At 39.0% G+C, this 17,926-nt stretch overlaps 2 long non-coding RNA genes across 11 annotated transcripts in view; both read right to left on the bottom strand.

The window, feature by feature from the left end:
- The window catches only part of LOC127064733 (uncharacterized), a 220,390-nt gene that overhangs the window by 183,725 nt on the left and 18,739 nt on the right, over positions 1–17,926 (bottom strand). For all 10 annotated transcript variants that reach the window (XR_007781812.1, XR_007781811.1, XR_007781808.1 and 7 more), the window contains exon 3: positions 6,051–6,169. This is a non-coding gene — a long non-coding RNA (uncharacterized LOC127064733). The remainder of the gene's footprint in view (positions 1–6,050; positions 6,170–17,926) is intronic.
- LOC127064739 (uncharacterized) lies at positions 11,906–16,570 on the bottom strand. The gene is made up of 2 exons (XR_007781819.1): positions 12,082–16,570; positions 11,906–12,010 (listed from the first exon to the last, which is right to left on the bottom strand). It is a non-coding gene; the product is annotated as an uncharacterized LOC127064739 (long non-coding RNA).

The raw sequence follows: 17,926 nt of genomic DNA, 5'->3' as shown, positions 1-17,926 counted from the left end.
CATACCGCATATTCGGTAAAGTAATTACACTGTCGCTCAATCTTTTGGAAGTAGAGATAAGCTAATTTTATTTTTACTTCGGAAGGATGCCCTTAAAGGAGAACTTTGACTGCGAGAGACGAATGAACGAACGAACGAAACGAACGGACGAACGGAGTACGATAAAGTATCATTCAATAAAAATTAGAAAATCGAAGGAACGTAATGAAGTCAATCGGATATAAAAATACCTGAGAATACCTACATACCTACGTCTTGGGATGAAATGAACAACGAAAGGAAAGTGGATTCATGGACGAAGAGTTGCCGTTTTAAGAATACCAATGGGTAAAAGCGAATTCCACGGGAATTTCTCGTACACATAGAGGCTTTACTAGTGTACAGAACATAAAGTTCCACGAGTAGGAATCCCAACGGAGCAGAAAACATTATAAAAGGGTAAGGAAAATCTAACGGAGATCTGGCGAAGATCTAACGGATATCGATCCACGAGAAACCCACTTCTAACGAGCCGCGAGTTGTGGACGTATCGTGAAAGGACGAGTTCTTCCTCTCCCTCCCTCCTACTCTCTTTTTCTCTCTCACTCTTTCGCTCTTTCTCTTTTAGAAAGTCAGAGTCGTTTGCGCTCGAACGAAGAATGCGTCGATACAACGGTAATTGGCAGGCCTAGCGAAGTAGATAGGCAACGTGATGGTCGAAAGGTCGCAGAGTGGATAGACAAAGTGTCTCGCGAGAGGTACGATGACATCGGCGAAGGAAGAAGATAGAGGAGATCGATAGATAGTCGATCGGCTAAATAGGCGGATAGGTGGATAGATTGAACGGCAGATCGGTAGATACCGGATTAGATGAACGGATAATGGGTAGATAGATATACTTGGAAGTACTTACTAGCTCCGAAGAAGAAGATATTTAGTTATTGAACTATATCGAGTGCCTAGGGAATAGATCAAGTTCAAGATTTACCCGTAAATTCAAATCAATTCGATAGCTAACAATAAGTATCGTTTCAGAAAGCATTCCTAATCGAGATTTGAGAAGTCTTTTTTTTGTAAATATTCAACGTGTTCTGGATTTTAACGTTTCGTATATTCTATTAAAAGACACGAGTGGATGTCTAACAAATCGATAACGTATATCGCGTACTATTGACGGCTGCAAAGAGGAAAAAAAGAGAGGAAAAAAAGAAGGGTCCGGAATGGCAAGGTCGAGCTGGCCGATGTTCATCTCTATCCTAGAAGGCAGCACATATCTCTGAATATGATTAGCATATGCATGAAGCGGAACGGATCCCTTTCGGTAACATCGAACAAGCGAGTAACGCGCATGTGTGTCAGGCAGAACGTTTTCCAGCAATGTTGTCGTCATTGTCCATTGGGTCACCCTTTCGACGACAGCAACCCCACTTCTACACCCTCCCATGTCGCATATTTTCAGAGCTGAAACGACGAAAGCCTCGTAAACAAACGCAATTCCCTCGTTGCTTCGCACCGTACTTCCAAACTTCAATAATACCTTCCGCAGGTTCCTCAATTAGCTCGTATTTAATTACACCCAGCTACGTAATTGGACCGCGCCGGACTAAACTCGACTAAGCATCAAATTAATATTTGTTGAAAATTCTTAATACTTCCGCTTGATACTGGAAAATAGAGTCGTTGTACAAGCTGCTGGACCGGAACTCAGAAATTCACGAGAGGAATACCAACCGGTTCCGGTATTAACCGTTTCAAGCAGGAAGTTACATCCGGATGCGGTCTTCTCCGAGAAAGTAAATCTAAGTCAAGTGGAGAATACATTTTCTTAACGTAAAAAACTACGAGGTGCTCGTTCGAAAAGGGAAGAAGAAGTTGGTACTTATCAACCGAAAGTCTAACGCGTTGAAAAAGAGAATTATAAATGTTATTTCTTTGTAAAAAAAAATTTTGATGGCATTTGGTAGCGTTACGAGAGTAATGCGGCCATTAAAAAGTCTCGAAGAATCGTAGAAAAACATATAGCGCGAGACGGTTATTCCACTTCCCGAATACAGTGCACACGTTGCATACATTTCCACGGTGCAGCTTCGAAGATCGCGCGCGCTCGATAAAACTTTCAAGGGATCTCTCTTTCTCTCTCTCTCTTTCTCTCTCCCTCTCTTTCTTCCTCACTCTCGGTTGCATAATGCACCAAAGCGGTCGCTCCGCCGCAGTTACACAGACACCGAAGAGTTTCTCACGTTTCTCTCGTGGAATCCTATCGTCGAACGTCATTGAATCGCAATCCGTTTAATAAATATCACCGGCTGCGACCAAAATCGACAGCCAATACTTCTTTGTCAAATTATATGCGTTCCTATACCTGTAACGAATTCCGTTCGTATTTTATCGATCGAGATTTAGAAAAAAAAGTTCGATAGCGAAGCGGGACGACGAATAAAAGGAAATTTTCATAAGTTTCATATGAATTCAAAGCTAAAAGTAATAAAAGATTTAAGTGAAAATAAAAACAAACACGCGTGTAGAACGCATCGTGATATTTTATCCCGCTTATCCGAAAGAACGTATAATTTCTTTGGCAACGTTTCTGAATTTTCTTAACGTCAAGAACTACGTTTCCGAATCGCTATACGTCACGTTCGTGTTCACTTAATCAACGATTTCATCATCCTTAAACGTTCAGAAAGATGTTACGTTGAAGTATTCGGCAATAAGCAAGCACCGATTAAAAAATCGAAAGGTATACCGCGTGGCAACGAAACTGCATTACTACGCTCTCGGCGTAGTACGGAGGGTTGCTCGTAATGGGAAACGATTGGCCTTTAATAGCCCACGTCTGATTGGAAACGATCGGCCCCTCCACGTTTCCTTCTCTTCTGACTACAGTAGAGACCGCTACCCGAAACCAGCAGGCTAAACAGAAAGAAACGTCGTTAATGTAATGCGGCCCGTACCGTGTGTTACCCAAAACGAGAACTTTTTCCCCCCACTCACGAATTTAATTGCTTTCTATAATACAACTCTCCCACGTCGGAGAAATCGAAGAAATTTCGAGCGATTCGAATAACCGTAATAGTATCACCGTTTATCCAATAAAATTCGAAACTTATAAAAAACTCCGTTCTATTCGTCGTTTTATTTTTAACCGAGTAACGATTTTGTCTATAGCGCAAACTTACCAAGTAGACAACTAAATTTATAGCGACTATGCGATTCACCTTTCACAGCCGATCGGATACAAATTAGTTCGTACAAAACGATTGAGTCGAATAAAATCCTTCCATTTTTTTTCTTTTTTTTTTTTAGCGAAAGGAAAAGTCTCCTCGTTTTACGCTCGTGAAAATCACGAACTTTTCTCATCGACCGATGAATTGGTCACCTGGAAAGGTAATCTACGCTGTTGTGTAAAAGCACTGCCGATGCAAATGGAAAACTGATTGAAAAGTGGTAGCTTAACCGATATGATAGAATATCGATCGGAACGACGCGCAAAGATACCGTTTTGTTCCGACTACACGTGTAATTGTCTTTTTCCGAGATTGGCATACAATTTCCGGCCGAAAAAGCTGTTTCTCTTTCTCCCTTTCCTTCTCCTTCCCTCTCGCTCTCTCTATCTGTATCTCTATCTCTATCTTTTTCTTTTACCTTTTATCTCATGGACGTGCACCCACGAACGTGCGCGAAGTCGAGGGAACGAACTCGCGAGGCGAAGTTTCCTGTTTCCGGTGTCGACTGCGACCTAAAAATTGTTGTACATATTTCTACCTACCTACATACCAACGTACTCAGACGGTTTGCTCGAAAGCATGGTTTCAGGAAAAATATATATACGTTTATAATGGCGATCAGTGTACTTCCGTTATTATTCCCTGGAGAAGAAGGCAAAAGGAAATGCTCGAGCTCTGCGAGATACTAACTTACGTTTCTCTTTAAATATGAATTCACGAATTAAACGTTTAACCTTTCCACGTCCGTTCCTCGTTCTACAAAGATCGTATCGAAGGTGTGATAGTAAATTCTGTCAAATTTCATTCTCTTAAAAGGATTTATGATCTTGAAATCGAAAGGAGTCTACTCTTGAAGGGTTGAGGAATTACATTTTGAGAACCACTGAACTAGAGGGTTGAAAATAGTCGCCAGGGGCGAAGAAACCCTTCGTTCTCGATCTATCGAAGCGACCTATCGAAGGATAGATTTAGATTAGGTTCGAGACGAAGGATGACGAAATGAAAGAGGGAGAGAGAGAAAGAGAAAAAGAAAGAAAAAGAAAAAGAGAGAAAGAGAGAGAGAGAGAGAGAGAGAGAGAGAGTGCGAGAGGAAGAAAGAGAAAGAACGGAAACTTAAGAGAGTTGGCCTACGGCAACGAGGTGACATCGCGAAGTATTCGAAGAACGACGTACTCGTGGTAGCAAGTAATCCACGAATCGAAGAGAAGCAAGCGATGGAAGCTCTGAGATGCGACGATGAAGAAGACGAGAACTGCGACGACGTTGTGCGAGGAACTTTAACGAATTTGCGCTGCGGGAAACGGAAGAACCTGCTCGCTCGCTTGTTCATGAAAGAGAGAGGAAGAGAGAGGGACACAGAGAGAAAGACAGAGAAAGACAGAGGAAGAGAGAGAGAGAGAGAGAGAGAGAGAGAGAGAGAGAGAATCGTTGCCGAGAGAGTCGCTCCAGCTTCGTAGCCCCTGACGGTGACATTGAGTAAGCGCGAGACTTTGGTATTGATTAGATGAGATTAGAAGGGGAGAGAAAAAGAAAGAGGAGACCTCCCACGATTCATCTACCCTTTCCTTTCTTCCTTCCTTCGTTCCTTCCTTTTCGGGCGCTCTTTCGAGAGTTTACATCGACGTTCATTTATGTCGGGATCACGAAAGCACCAAATCCTATCCGCGAAGTTTAATTCCACTTCGTCTTCGTTCCTGGATCATCCGAGGAGGGATATTACGCGCTGAACGGATACGGAATTAAGGGCATATTAATTGCTGCTCCAAAAAGAGTATCGCCAGGCCTCACGAATGCGCCAAGAACAATGGTGAAATTACGTGACGAGAAGAGGAAAGACGAGAACTACGGAGGGTTAAGGGTGATAGTGATGGTTGAGTGGTGAGGACTGAGGGTGAGGAAAGAGGAAGAGAGGCGTTTCGAACAACGCGGAAGTCTCGCAAGCTCGTAAGCCTAACTTCCCTTTCGCTACCTTCAACGATGCTTCGACGACGCTGAATGCCAAGTTTAGACGGGAAACTCCTAATGATTGCTCGCGCGAAACAACTTTACGAAATGCTCGACATAAGATAGAAGAGAGGGGGGGAGAGACTTACGGAGTCAAAGGGCTTACGATTCAAATTCCTGTTGGTAAGCTTCGCGTGTCGTTGGATTCGAAATCGGAAACACGCGCGACGACTATCCTCCTTCTACCAAAATCTCAAATCCCGCTTCCCTCAAAAAGGATTGCGCATTTAAGAGGGAAGAGGGAATCCATTTAATAATCAGTAAACTGATTACAGCTAGCATACATGCATGAGATATTTCTTTGGAATCCTTCCTCGGTCGCATGTGCTCCTGTGAATTATTTACAACGAGGATAACCGCTGAAATGAACTTAAAATTTTCTATTACAACGAACCAACTCGAAATACTAAAAACGCATTATCGCATTATTATTAAGAACTGCTGGAACCTTTGGCGTCGTCTTTATAAAGATATAAATCTTTTTTCGCGTATCCAAAGTCTAATATCTTTTTCTTTAAATACAGGGGACGCGAAATACCCAAGATATGCAATTGCAAAAAGCTAATGAGTTGTGAAGTGATATTTAAAATACACTTGTGGTTTATCTTCTTCTTCGCCGCATAACATTACGAGAAATAAAAGTTTACGACGTTAAAATTAACGATGTAAAGTTACGACGTAATAATTTGACTTTACCTGAATGATATAATCGCTGTAGTATAATAACGCAAACTTATCATTTTCAAAGAATTTTACTATGTAGTTCGATTTAAATCTACTATATTGTTTTTAATATTGTTTACGATACTTTAAATCAAATGAAAGATGTGTTATACATACCAAAATTTTCTAATGTATCGAATGTCGGCCATTAGCTCAGACAGTGGCTACGTTGTATCATGGAAAATGTATAAACGTCGTAGGCAATACCGATTTCCAGATCTCACCATGCGGAAGTTCTTATGTATAAAAAGAGAAAAAGATCGTTTCGTAAATTTATAAAGAATATCAAATATTCAGGATAAGAACGTTCAGGTTCGACACGTTCAGGAGAACTGCTTACACTTTCAAGTATTACATTTGTATAGGACGATAGCTAACATCGATTTCGGCTCAGGGTCAAGCACGTGACTGTTCTGTTTTGTTTGTGCGACCTTCGGATCATTCTTCATCTCACGATATAATATAACGTATAAATCTACAATACAGTTTTTATTCTATTATACCTTACTCCTCTGTTTATTTTTCCTTTAGACAGAAGTCGAACGTACGCCTTGATTTGTTTACGTTTTCCAATGTTCTGAGAAATGCCAAGAACTAACACACCCGATATTACGCAATTCGCATTAATACGTAGTTTGATTTGTTGGAATTTACTTAAAGTTTCTCAATAGAAAATACAAGGTGATTACCAATGTGCTAATTTTCATAGGTACGTTGAATATGATAAATTATAATCTAATTACGATTCAAAAGCATTATTAATTCAGAATATGTTTAAATATGTAAATATAAGTACATACATGTACACATGTATGTTTGATGCGCATATGCAAGTATATACGCATCGTATATACGTATATGTTATGTGTGATGTATGAATACTGTTACCACCTCTTCAGTTTTACCTCGGAAAGTAATGGTTTTTAGTACAAATCTCCGAGCTCCGATTTTTTAAGAAAAAACTTCGGATTGAATAATAACTTATTGAAAATTTTATTTTCCTAACTCCCAAAACTTTAATAAATAATCAATTTAAAGCATAAATAGAGATAGTTCTCTCTTAAATAACTCCCAATATATTTTTGATAAAAGGAGTGCGTTGAATATAAATATTAAACGAAATACGACCGATTACGATCAATAAAATATAGATTATTGAAACAAGCACCATTAAAAAATAAACTTACTTGTAATTATCGTGAAAAATTTGAAAGAATTTCGACACGTTCGGACACGATCTGGAGAGTTGTTATCCCTGTGGAATACTACGCTTGAATGAGACAATAAACAGAGAGCAATCCTGTTTTGTTTTGTTTACATGACCTTCTCTTGATATAACACTCGATATAACACAGCATATACATAAACTTACAAGTAAAATTGTCAATGATAATAGAATTCGTTTATATTAGAATATTAATCAATCCTGTGTACGGCGTCAAATAAACGTACATACGAGACATTATAATCTAGCTTAATTATACTAAAAAATAATAATTTCGACGTATAATAATAAGATATAATAATACATTCGTAATTGATTATAATAATTGTAATGTTAATGCAGTCACGCTAATACTAGTATATAATGCACGCTAATATAGTATGTATATGCTTTGTTTAATATCTCATCTATGGAAATTGAACATTAATTTTGAACGTCATATTATTCCCATGAGATAAACAAAATTAATAAGCTAAAGGAAAAAAATGATAAGAGGAAAGAACGAACGAGTTCTCGCAAAGAAGTTTTGTGTTTTGAACGCATAAACTTTGCGAAACGTTCGATCTCAGGAAAATACGCATATATCTCTGGAAATTCTGAAATTCCGATTACCTACATTCGTACGTCATATTCTATTTGCAGCCGCTACCGACACCGTCGGTGACCGGAGTGTAATCGAAATTCAATCAGAAGGAATTTCAATATAGGCGCTGGAAAAACCGCTATACGTTTTCTCAAGAACGTTTCGAACGCGAGGCACTCCTGCCTTCTGGCGATACGTATGTACTTATCTACATACATACGTACCTATCATACGAAAAGACGGATCACGAATTTGAGATTCACCGCTGGCGTTGCGAGTTTATATTATCGCGGTCGCAAAATCATCGAATACGAACGTGCAAGGAAATAATGTAAATCAGAAATAGAAAAGTAGAATATTTGGATATCCAATATTATATTCTTTGAATAAAGAATAAGTGAAATTCTGAAGTAAACTATCTTAGTATAGTTATCAACTATATATATTTATTTATCATAAAGTAATCTTATAGATTTGTCGACTTTAAATTATTCCTGCCCTATTATCATTCTCTTTAATAAAAGCAGCTTTGCGTTATAAATTTCACTATTACATATTGAAATTCTTTAATAAATAGTGTATCCAAATACTTTTAACTTATTCTATTTCTCTATTCTTCCTGTTTTAATCTTTATCCCGATAGATCTCATTATGAAACGTTCGAGTAAGTTAAACGACGAACCTTCGAGGTGCGCAGCTGTTCGCGTAGTCGACTGGTCTGTGTAAATTAAAGAAATGAATCGTAGGTTTCTTTCGGTGAAGGCATTTCGTGCGACGGCGAATAACGTCCAACCGCGCGACGACGACGACGACGACGACGACTACGACGAGAAGAATAAATTTTTCTGAAATGTTCGCTAACACGCCAGGCGCAAAGACTTTTTATTAAAACGCAAAGCGAACGAGCGAGCGTGAGCGTAAACTCTAGAGAGAGAAAGAGAGAGAGAGGGTCTGAAGACTTCGGGAGCCACGAGCTGCCTAAGAGCCGTATATGCAAATTTTATAGGTTAAATGGGCTGGCCGACCGACCACGGAAATAATTATCTCAGTTACCCTGTATTCAGTACCTTAGTCATTCCCACCGGTCGCAAACTCACGCCTTCTTGGCCCTCCGCATCGAGGCGCGCGCATGAAAGCACATATATACGTAAACGAACACACGTGCCGAACTCGGTCTGCACCTGCCTTACCTTTTTAAATATCAGTGCATAGCACATTGCTTCGAATACAATTGCTTCTTTCCATTTCATATAAGATCCAGTTTCATAAAAGTATCAATAACCCGTTCGATGAGTCGAATCAAAAGAGTGCACGAGCCTCCAACAATTGTTGGCTGACCAACGCCAGTCGATCGTTGAATTCAAGAGCAAATTCACATCTTTAGTTTTAATTATAAAGGAGTTAGTTATACAAGGATGTATTCAATTGATTTTTGAATACAAAGAGATAGAAATTAGTAAGGAGAAAGTTTGAAAGTTATTATATCTAAAATTAACCGCAACAACAAAATAACGGAAAACATTATTGTTCGATGAAAAAGAAAGTTCAACCCTTCTATCCGACTGATTCGTTCTTTTTTTCCCTTCTACTCTTCGCCTTGTGAACGAAGTCCCATCTCCTTGATGATTACACACGACGAAGGAGCTCGAAGGACGATCATTAAATTCGTCGTAAATTCACTGCCAGTGTGTTTTATCGAACTCATGCCCAAATTCATTTTATTCGCAGGATTATTCGATTTAAGCGCCGAATAACTCGTTTTAGTCTAGACACACGATCGACCCGCGATATCGAACGCGATGTAATTAAGCTCAGCCTTGTTACTGTCAAATTATCGTTAAAATGCAAGGATCCCAGAATGAAGCTTAAACTGGATCCAATGATTCCTAGCAATGTTCTTTTTTGCCGTGAGAGGAAAGTGAACTGGTATTTGTTCTTTTCTTGTCCAAAAGACGTTAATTATGATCCGACGACATACTATTAATTGACGCTGTTTAAATGAAAGCTGGTTCGAAGCGAGCAAAGTCAATAAATGCATATATGGTGGGGGACTCTGGATCCTTCATTTCGCTACTTGGCTGGGAAGTAATTAAGCGTTCGATTATCTATTTCCTGCATCATAACCAGACGGATCCCTCGACGTTGCTTACCATCCTGAGTAGTTCGTCCTCGACGTGCATCTCATTCTCTCTCTTTCTCTCTCTCTCTCTCTCTCTCTCTCTCTCTCTCTCTCCCTATCACCACCTACAATCGCCTTTATACAATGACGATATGCCGGCAGATGAACCGGAAATTGCTACGGAATCGAGGTTAGTCAGAACACACAGAAGCCGAATAGCTATGGTATTACGCACAAACGTAGCACGTAGATCAACCGTATATGTGTGTACAAACTGATACACAACGTAACGAACATGTTCAAAAGAGAGAGAGACAGAGAGGGAGAGACTTGGGTGCGTTACAGAGGAGTACCTGGAGTAAATTAGAGGAGGCCCTTTCAAGTTTCCGAACACACCACCCACTACACCCCATCGTGCTTTCCTCCTTGGCGATCAAACGCACAAACGGCCTTCGTCGACGGGTACGCGCCACGCGTGAGTTTGATCGTCCTCATAGGCGGAACTCTCCCTCTTCTGCATTCGACGCTTCGCAACGACGTTGGTGTCGACGATGTTTCCTTTCAATCGATAACGAAAAAGGAAATGTCTCGAACACCGTGTCACGTGCTTTTAAAAGAATCGCATTGAGATCAAAGCCGGCGTTCCTTTATTCGGATTTATGTATTAAACTATTTTTAAAAATCCTACTATTTCTTTCTAGAGAATTATGATTAAAAAAAAAAAAAAAAAGGAAAAAGGAAAAAGAATTTTACACGTTAAAAATTAAAAAATAAACGCGAAAATAAATTTGAAATAATATTAGCATTTCAAAGAAATTACATCTCCGAAGGTAAAAAAATGAACAAATCGTTCGTACATTTAATTCTGACGACGTAAAAATATTCTGCAATGAGAACATTCTCAATGTCGTGTTCAATGAAACACGATGCATTCATGAAAGATCAATCGAAATTATCCTTTAAATGGTTTAATAGGATCGCGACATTTAAAACTTTCCGTTTCACGGTAACTCTTGATGCTCTTGATATTTTTTGCCAATGGTAAGAAACAAAAAGAAAAGAGAAAAGAAAAAAAAAGAAGAGAGGAGAAAGAAAAAAATCGAAATCGAACGTGCGAGGAATTTAACTTTATATCGCAAACGGTCGACCGCTCTCTTTTTTCATCCTCGGGCAAACCCGCAAACTTGTTCTTTAACTTGCGACGAACGAACGTGAGAAAGAATTTAAGCAGCGAATCTTCTTCCTCCACCGGCAAAGTCTAACTTTAATTCTACGGTTCTCTTCTCAGAGATAATTTACGGTGTAATCAAGTGAAACCTCGTAGAGAAGAGGATCGTTCGAGCTATCGCCAACGCTATATCGTCGCAAACGGAGAGTAAAGACCGAAAAGGTTTTTCGATCATAGCGGATCGTGATAAAAGTCAAACAATGCCGGCTTTTCATCATTATTCGGACAACGGCGTGGGGATATTGCATCGTTAGCTATACACGTACCGGCTGCATATTAATTTGTCAGTAGATATAGATATTGACGAAAAATGAAAAGTAATCGGCACGAGAAAAATACGAGAATACAAATAATACACGATGTTGTGGCAACTCCATCGACCAAATTTGTTGTTTTTCTATGAATATACAAAACGGATAACAAAAGATCGAGAGAGAGGGAAAGAGAGAGAAGGGGTGAAGGGTCAGAGAGAGAGAGAGAGAGAGAGAAAGAGAGAGAGAGAGAGGAGAGAGAGGAAAAGCGGAGAAGAGAAGTGGAAGAGAAAAAATCGAAACACAACGATACGTGAATGAAATTAAACATGTGAAATATACGTTTTTCAAAAAATATGAAATGACAACGAAATTCTTTTGTCTCTCCTGCGTGTGTATGTGCGCACAGCGTTTCAAGCTTTTTGACGAGCCACATGCAACACGTCCATACAGTTATTGCGATTATTCAATTAAACGTTATACTAGACGACAACAAAAATCGTCGGGTATAATTTTATTTCGAGAATCGTAGCTCCCATTACAACTTATATACTCGTACGATAAACTTTGCGAACATTGACACTGAATACTTTATTTTTCCTTTTTAAAAATACTGTTTCTCGATCAATTTCAATCAGTACTGCATGCAGAAAAAAGCAATCACAACGTATCTAACGAGAAATATTATCTACATAAATTGAAATTTCGTTCGTCCAAGCGGATAAGGATCTTCGATACTCACATCGCTTATCTCGCACGCTGCACACATTTTCGCTTTACACACCGGTGCATATAACCAACAACGTTGCGTGGTAATATATTATCCATATAATTAAACATATCAGATAGAGGCTCGCGTACATGGCAAGCAGACGGGAGATCCATATTAAACAATATCGTTGGAACGAGTTATATTGAATCAAGTCAAAATTACGTCCTGTAAATCGACGCATGCTTTTCGACACTGTTGCCTCGGCTTTGTAATTTTTGGAAATATGTATATGAAACGTTAATGAGGAATCTTTGCGTCTAACAAGGTTACAAAATAAATTGAAAGCTGAAAGTAACTAACATATGAAGGTCGATGCGTGACGTCATGATAAAATCGATATCACAGATATAAAGTAAATACAACAGTTATATTATTATAGCTACAATAATTATGTGAACGCTAATAACTGCACCGTTCGTCTTACCTAATTACAAGTTCTCTAATTAATCGTTTTACCAAGTAAACGACTAGAAGCCCTTTGGTACCCTCTAGATTTACAAGCGAGCAAGAAATTTAGTAAGTGCAACCTACTCGGTCTTCGTTATCGGTCTTTTTATCGACGACTGTTGCTTTCGGTTGCGTGTCCGTCCAAGTCGAGTAAAACGGGGGAAGCAAATGAGTGTAAACAAGGGAAAGGGAGAGAGAGAGAGAGAGAGAAGGAAGGAGAATCTCTCCGTACAGTATGCAAACGCGTGCGTTTTCTCTTTCTTACTCTCCTTCCTTCTTTCTCTCTGTCTTTGTATTTGTTTGTCCTCGGTGTTGTACTAGCTCGCTCTCTTCATAGACTTCCTGTTATAGAGAATCGTTTTACTTCTCCGCTTATTTTACTCTTTACGCTTGTTGAAGATTTCGTAAAATCGCGCTTCGATGCGTCACGAGATATAAAAGGAAAATGGCAAGAGGAAAGTACCTAAGATCAGCCGATCCGACAGCAGCAAATTCTTTTCCATTGGACTGCAAGCGGCTGATTTTGATCGAACGACTGATTGATTGATTGATATATTCTATTAATCGTCTGAGAGTTTCATATATATATTTATATTTCACGTGTCCCATGTCTCGCATCACCGCATTTCACGCGCATCCCTTCACTGTCAATTCGACGCCTTTGTTTTCACGATTTGCATCGCTCTTCGAGGGACACTCGTCCTTCATTCGCATCCCTATATTATTAGAAACGATCACGCTCGTCAGGATGTCTTCAAAAATTTTTTTATTTTCCTTTGTCTCCGGAAAAAGTGGAAGGACCGTTTGAGCCAATAAAATCGTAATATATCAAAACGAATTTAACACTGAAATCGATCTGAACATAATGTAGAAAGAGAAAGGTTTATTTTTAATTATACGATATAACACACGCAACTCAATTAAGTTGCAACTGAAATCGTCGTCGGAAAAGAAAATAAAAATCGAACTTCGTGACTTAATATCATAAATTAAGAAAACAATCGAAATATCGAGTGAAAGGATATAACTCTGGCGATTGAACGACTATATAATCCTTACGAACACGAAGAAGTCGGAACGGTTAACGAAACGATCGATCGTCGTTTATAGCGAACGTTCGTAAAGAGGCGGCACTAAAGAGAAAGGGTTTGCAAAATAATTACACGGCGCGAGATCAGACGGGCGTTAAGACGAGGGTGGGAGAGGGCAAGAGGAAAGACGGTAGGAGGAGATGCGCTCGAAGGAGGGAACGAAGAAGGAAGCGAAGGAAAAGGAAGGTAGGACGGGGGTAAGAGGGACCAACTGTGAAAGTCGTTCGGCAACGGGAGAATCTGTTTAAGCTTGTCAAAGCGGCGGAACTAGCAGGCGACGTCACTCCAAAGTACAAACTGCAACTCATTCGTTAATTTACGTTGTAGAAGTTATTGCGCGCCCCCAGGGAAACTGTCAATTTATGGCGTGCGCTGCCTGTACCAGTCGTAACGAGAAATTCTCACATACATCAGAGTTATTAATGGATCAGTATGCCGGTGAAGAGCTATGGCAAAGAAAAAGCCGGTACCGGCTAGCTCGATACTCTCTTTCTCTTTTTTCTCTCCCCCCCCCCCCTCTCTCTCTCTCTCTTTGTCTTTCTCTTTCTTCCTTTTTTATTTTCTGTAACTTAAAATCGTACGAATTCCATAATTGCTCCGTAACCTTGTAAGGAACTCCCGAAACGCTCAGCCATCTTTCTTAAAGCTTCTTCTCGAGATTCCTGTCTTTCTCCTTTTTCTTTCCCTTTCCCTTTCTCTTTCTCTTTGCTCTCAAGTGAGAAGGCTCAACTCTCGACTCCTCGTTGGAAATGCAAATTTTCTCAACGAAACTCGAAAGAGAATTTTTTCGACTCGTCCTCGTTAGCCTTTCTTCTTCTTCTTCTTCCTCTTCTTCTTCTTTTCTTCTTTTCTTCAGTGTAACAAATCTTAAAGGTTTTCCCTCGCGTATTCGAATTCAAGATGAAATACCAGAATTCATAAGAAAATATCTTTTATCAAACTATCTTTGATAGCGATGTCGCGTGTTGTTTTTCGATGACGTTAAGCGGAATATATAAAATGTATAGTAGGGTTTCAACAGAACATCCGTTAGAAATAACATCCCTCGTATGTAACTTGGTTAACGTGGAAACGATTACTTTGCGATTCCATGAACGAAGATAACAAGAAATAGATTAACGTTTGTTCTTGCTTCGGTGGAAACGGAATGGCGGTGTTTCCACGACTGCTAAGAAAGTCTGGGTATAAAGCAAGAAAAGAGAGAGGGATAGGACGAAAGGGAGGATGGATAAAGGGTAGAAAGAGAAATGGAATAGAAGAGACGGAAATATCGTGTGGCTCTTTCTCTTTGTCTAAATAAGAAAGTAAAAAAAAAAGAGAGAGAGAAAGAAACAAGAAAAAAACGGACAAAAATAATTCGAAATTCACGAGAAACGGAGAGGAAATCAAGTGCTATCGTTGAAGTAGAAAAGAAGAGAAAGAAGATGAGGACAAGGAGGGCTTGGATAGAAGGACCAAGTTATAGGAAAGAGTATCGAGAGAGAGAAAAAAAAATTGAAGGAAAGCGAGGAAAGAAACGCAAGAGTTCCTGAAAATAATTGCTCTGTGACTACCTCTTCTACTACTACCACCAACGTCGTCCTCTTCCTCGTCGTCGTTGCTGAAACGAACCTCCGAGGTACCGGTAATCGTATTTAAAATTGACAAATTTATCGCGCTCCGCTTCCTTTTCCCGCGAGCTCATCAAATCGTCTCTCTACGTATAATTCGTCCGGGAGAACGGCTTGGTTAACGACGAGCAATTTGCTCGTCGAGTGTTTAGCGGAACAATCGTTTGAAGAAAAGGTAATGAGGTCTGAAAGGAAACTCGCGCTTCGACAAGATATTGGTTCGATCGTCGGTTTCTACCCTCCATCTCTTTCGTCTCGCTCTTTATACACCGACCCTTAGTCGTTTGTGAGCCGTATCGTAGATCGAAAGCCGATATAACGAGTCTTCGAGAAAGTAAGTCGACGTAAATGTCGATAGCCTCCCGACGACGAACTAGATTTTTCGAGATTATTTCCTAACGTTCTTATCAACATATTAATTATTAAATAAATTTTAATGAACATTGATTTATGCATATTAAGTAATAAAAAGGAAGAATGGAGTTAACAACAATTTGATATTAAGAAATTAAAGCAAAAGATCTGTTTCTTATCGTGTAAGATCGAGAATCGACTAATAGGGATATATATCGATATATGTCCCTTCCCGGCGAAGAATAATCGACCTCACCGAAAAGAAAAACGCAACGTGCCGGTAATATCCCTGTCGTTTCTTTCTCGCGCAAAACTTCCGTCGACCCTGAGCGCTTGGTCGATTTAAGCGGAAGTAAAACGCGAGAGTTCGAGTAACACAGATGCGTTCGTACGGCTCAACGAGTTAAACCACAAACTCAATTGGACGTCAGAAAGAAACTCTGCAACAAATGGGCGAAGTCTGGTACGGACAGAGCTCCAGCCTTAGTCATTTGACGCCTCATTTCTGTTACCACAAAAAGCGAGGTAACGACCGACGACCGAGTACGACCTACGACGTGTATCGAGCTTCGACTCGGCCTTATGTACGGTACGCGTGCTTCGGCTGGCGTGGGCGTTCGCGTGTATCAACCCGACTACCTCTAGGCTAAGAATAAAAAAGCTAAAAGAAAGGAAGAAACGGTGAAGCGAGAGTTACGAAAAACTTACAACCAAGAGAAAGAAAGGAAGAAGAGAGAAAGACTTGAAGCCACACCTACTTGACTCGCTCCTAAGTATCGTATGTAACTGTTAGAAATAATTTGAAACTTACATAGACTCATAAAAATGATCACTGAATCGAATAACTTTTCTTTCAAAGAGAGTAATGTTTCGCAATAACGAATAAATTTCAATGAATCAATGTGATAGAAGTAACTGTTACGATAAAAGTATTCTTAAACAGCATATTTTGTTCGCAATAACATCTGAATGTAGTGTCTTATTCGTTTCAAAAAAAAAAAAAAAAAAGAAACTTATTTCGAAAATATCATTTTATCTTATTTCTCAAAATAGAGAAGGAAACATTTCTTCTTCTACATACGGTGAAGGCGGATTAAAACGGTGCAACGTATTGACGCGTAAACTTGATACGTTTACGTAAGTACTATGGAAACAATATCTCGGCACGCATAAAAATATTTTCTGGAAAAACAGATTTTTCTCGTCGTGCATAGTAGAAGCTCGCTGTATGCATAAAACGGGATAAACCGATCGACGCCATACCATCTCTCGTTCCTACACTTCTTCACCATATGCGCGTATTTGTCGTATTTTCGCCGTGGTTTCACCGTTCTTATGCTTTCTTCTTTCTTCCGCACCTTTCGAAAACGTCTCGGGTAATACTTATTATTTTATTACTTTCTGATTATTTGAGAACGTATTAATTTATAATGATTCGTATTAATTCAAAGGACAGAGAAAGAAAGATATAAATTAATAAAGAAACATAGATATTGCAAAATATATTTAGACAAATGTCTGTCATAGATTGTCATGAGTTTATGTGATCCCTATATTTTTTGTTTTTTCTGTACTTCTGTTTCTTTCTTCTTCTTAGCAGTTTATCAGTCGTAATCAGATTGTAATGCGACGAACCAAAGTCTCACGTCAATAGAAATTAACAAAACATTCGTATGTTCAACATGTAATAGATGCAAAGGACTCCAGCTATTGATCAGCAAGCGATAATCAATTGTTGTATTGAGGAGTGAATTTACGTGGGTCATTGTTAGAATTGTGTTATGGTCAGCGTTACAGTATCTGAAGATTGTGAATACGCTCCTGGGCCAATCACGTGCGTTTATTTACCTCTATTGATTCGATTTGTTGAAAAGACTATAGACTAAAGCCAAACGATAAGTCTCAGCCTTATTTATTTTATTCATTTCAATGCCATGTCTATCGTTCCTATACTATATTTTCTTTACAGTCTGATAAAAATTCAATACTGGGAAAAAACAACCTGGATATTTCTTGTTCGAAAAATACTTCGTATTCACATGTGTAAAAACTTGGAAAGAAAAATGTAAAACGTATAGACTAAACTATTTTCCAAGTAAAAAAAATGTATGATCAAAGTGAATCAAAGCATTAATCTTGTCAAATATATGCAAGCTGTTCGTTAATATATTCGTAGAATATTTTAGGAAAATCAGAAGAAAACTAAACATAACTACGAAAAAATCATTCTTCGTAATATAAGAATATTTGTAGTAAAATTTCTTCGTATTTTCAATCTTCATTCAGTCATATGTATGACGACAATCAAACCGT

Source organism: Vespula vulgaris, chromosome 6 (assembly GCF_905475345.1).
Source record: "Vespula vulgaris chromosome 6, iyVesVulg1.1, whole genome shotgun sequence".
Classification (NCBI taxonomy): Eukaryota; Metazoa; Arthropoda; class Insecta; order Hymenoptera; family Vespidae; genus Vespula; species Vespula vulgaris.
Note: the sequence above shows the minus strand (reverse complement) of the source record. Positions and strands in the feature narration are given on the sequence as shown.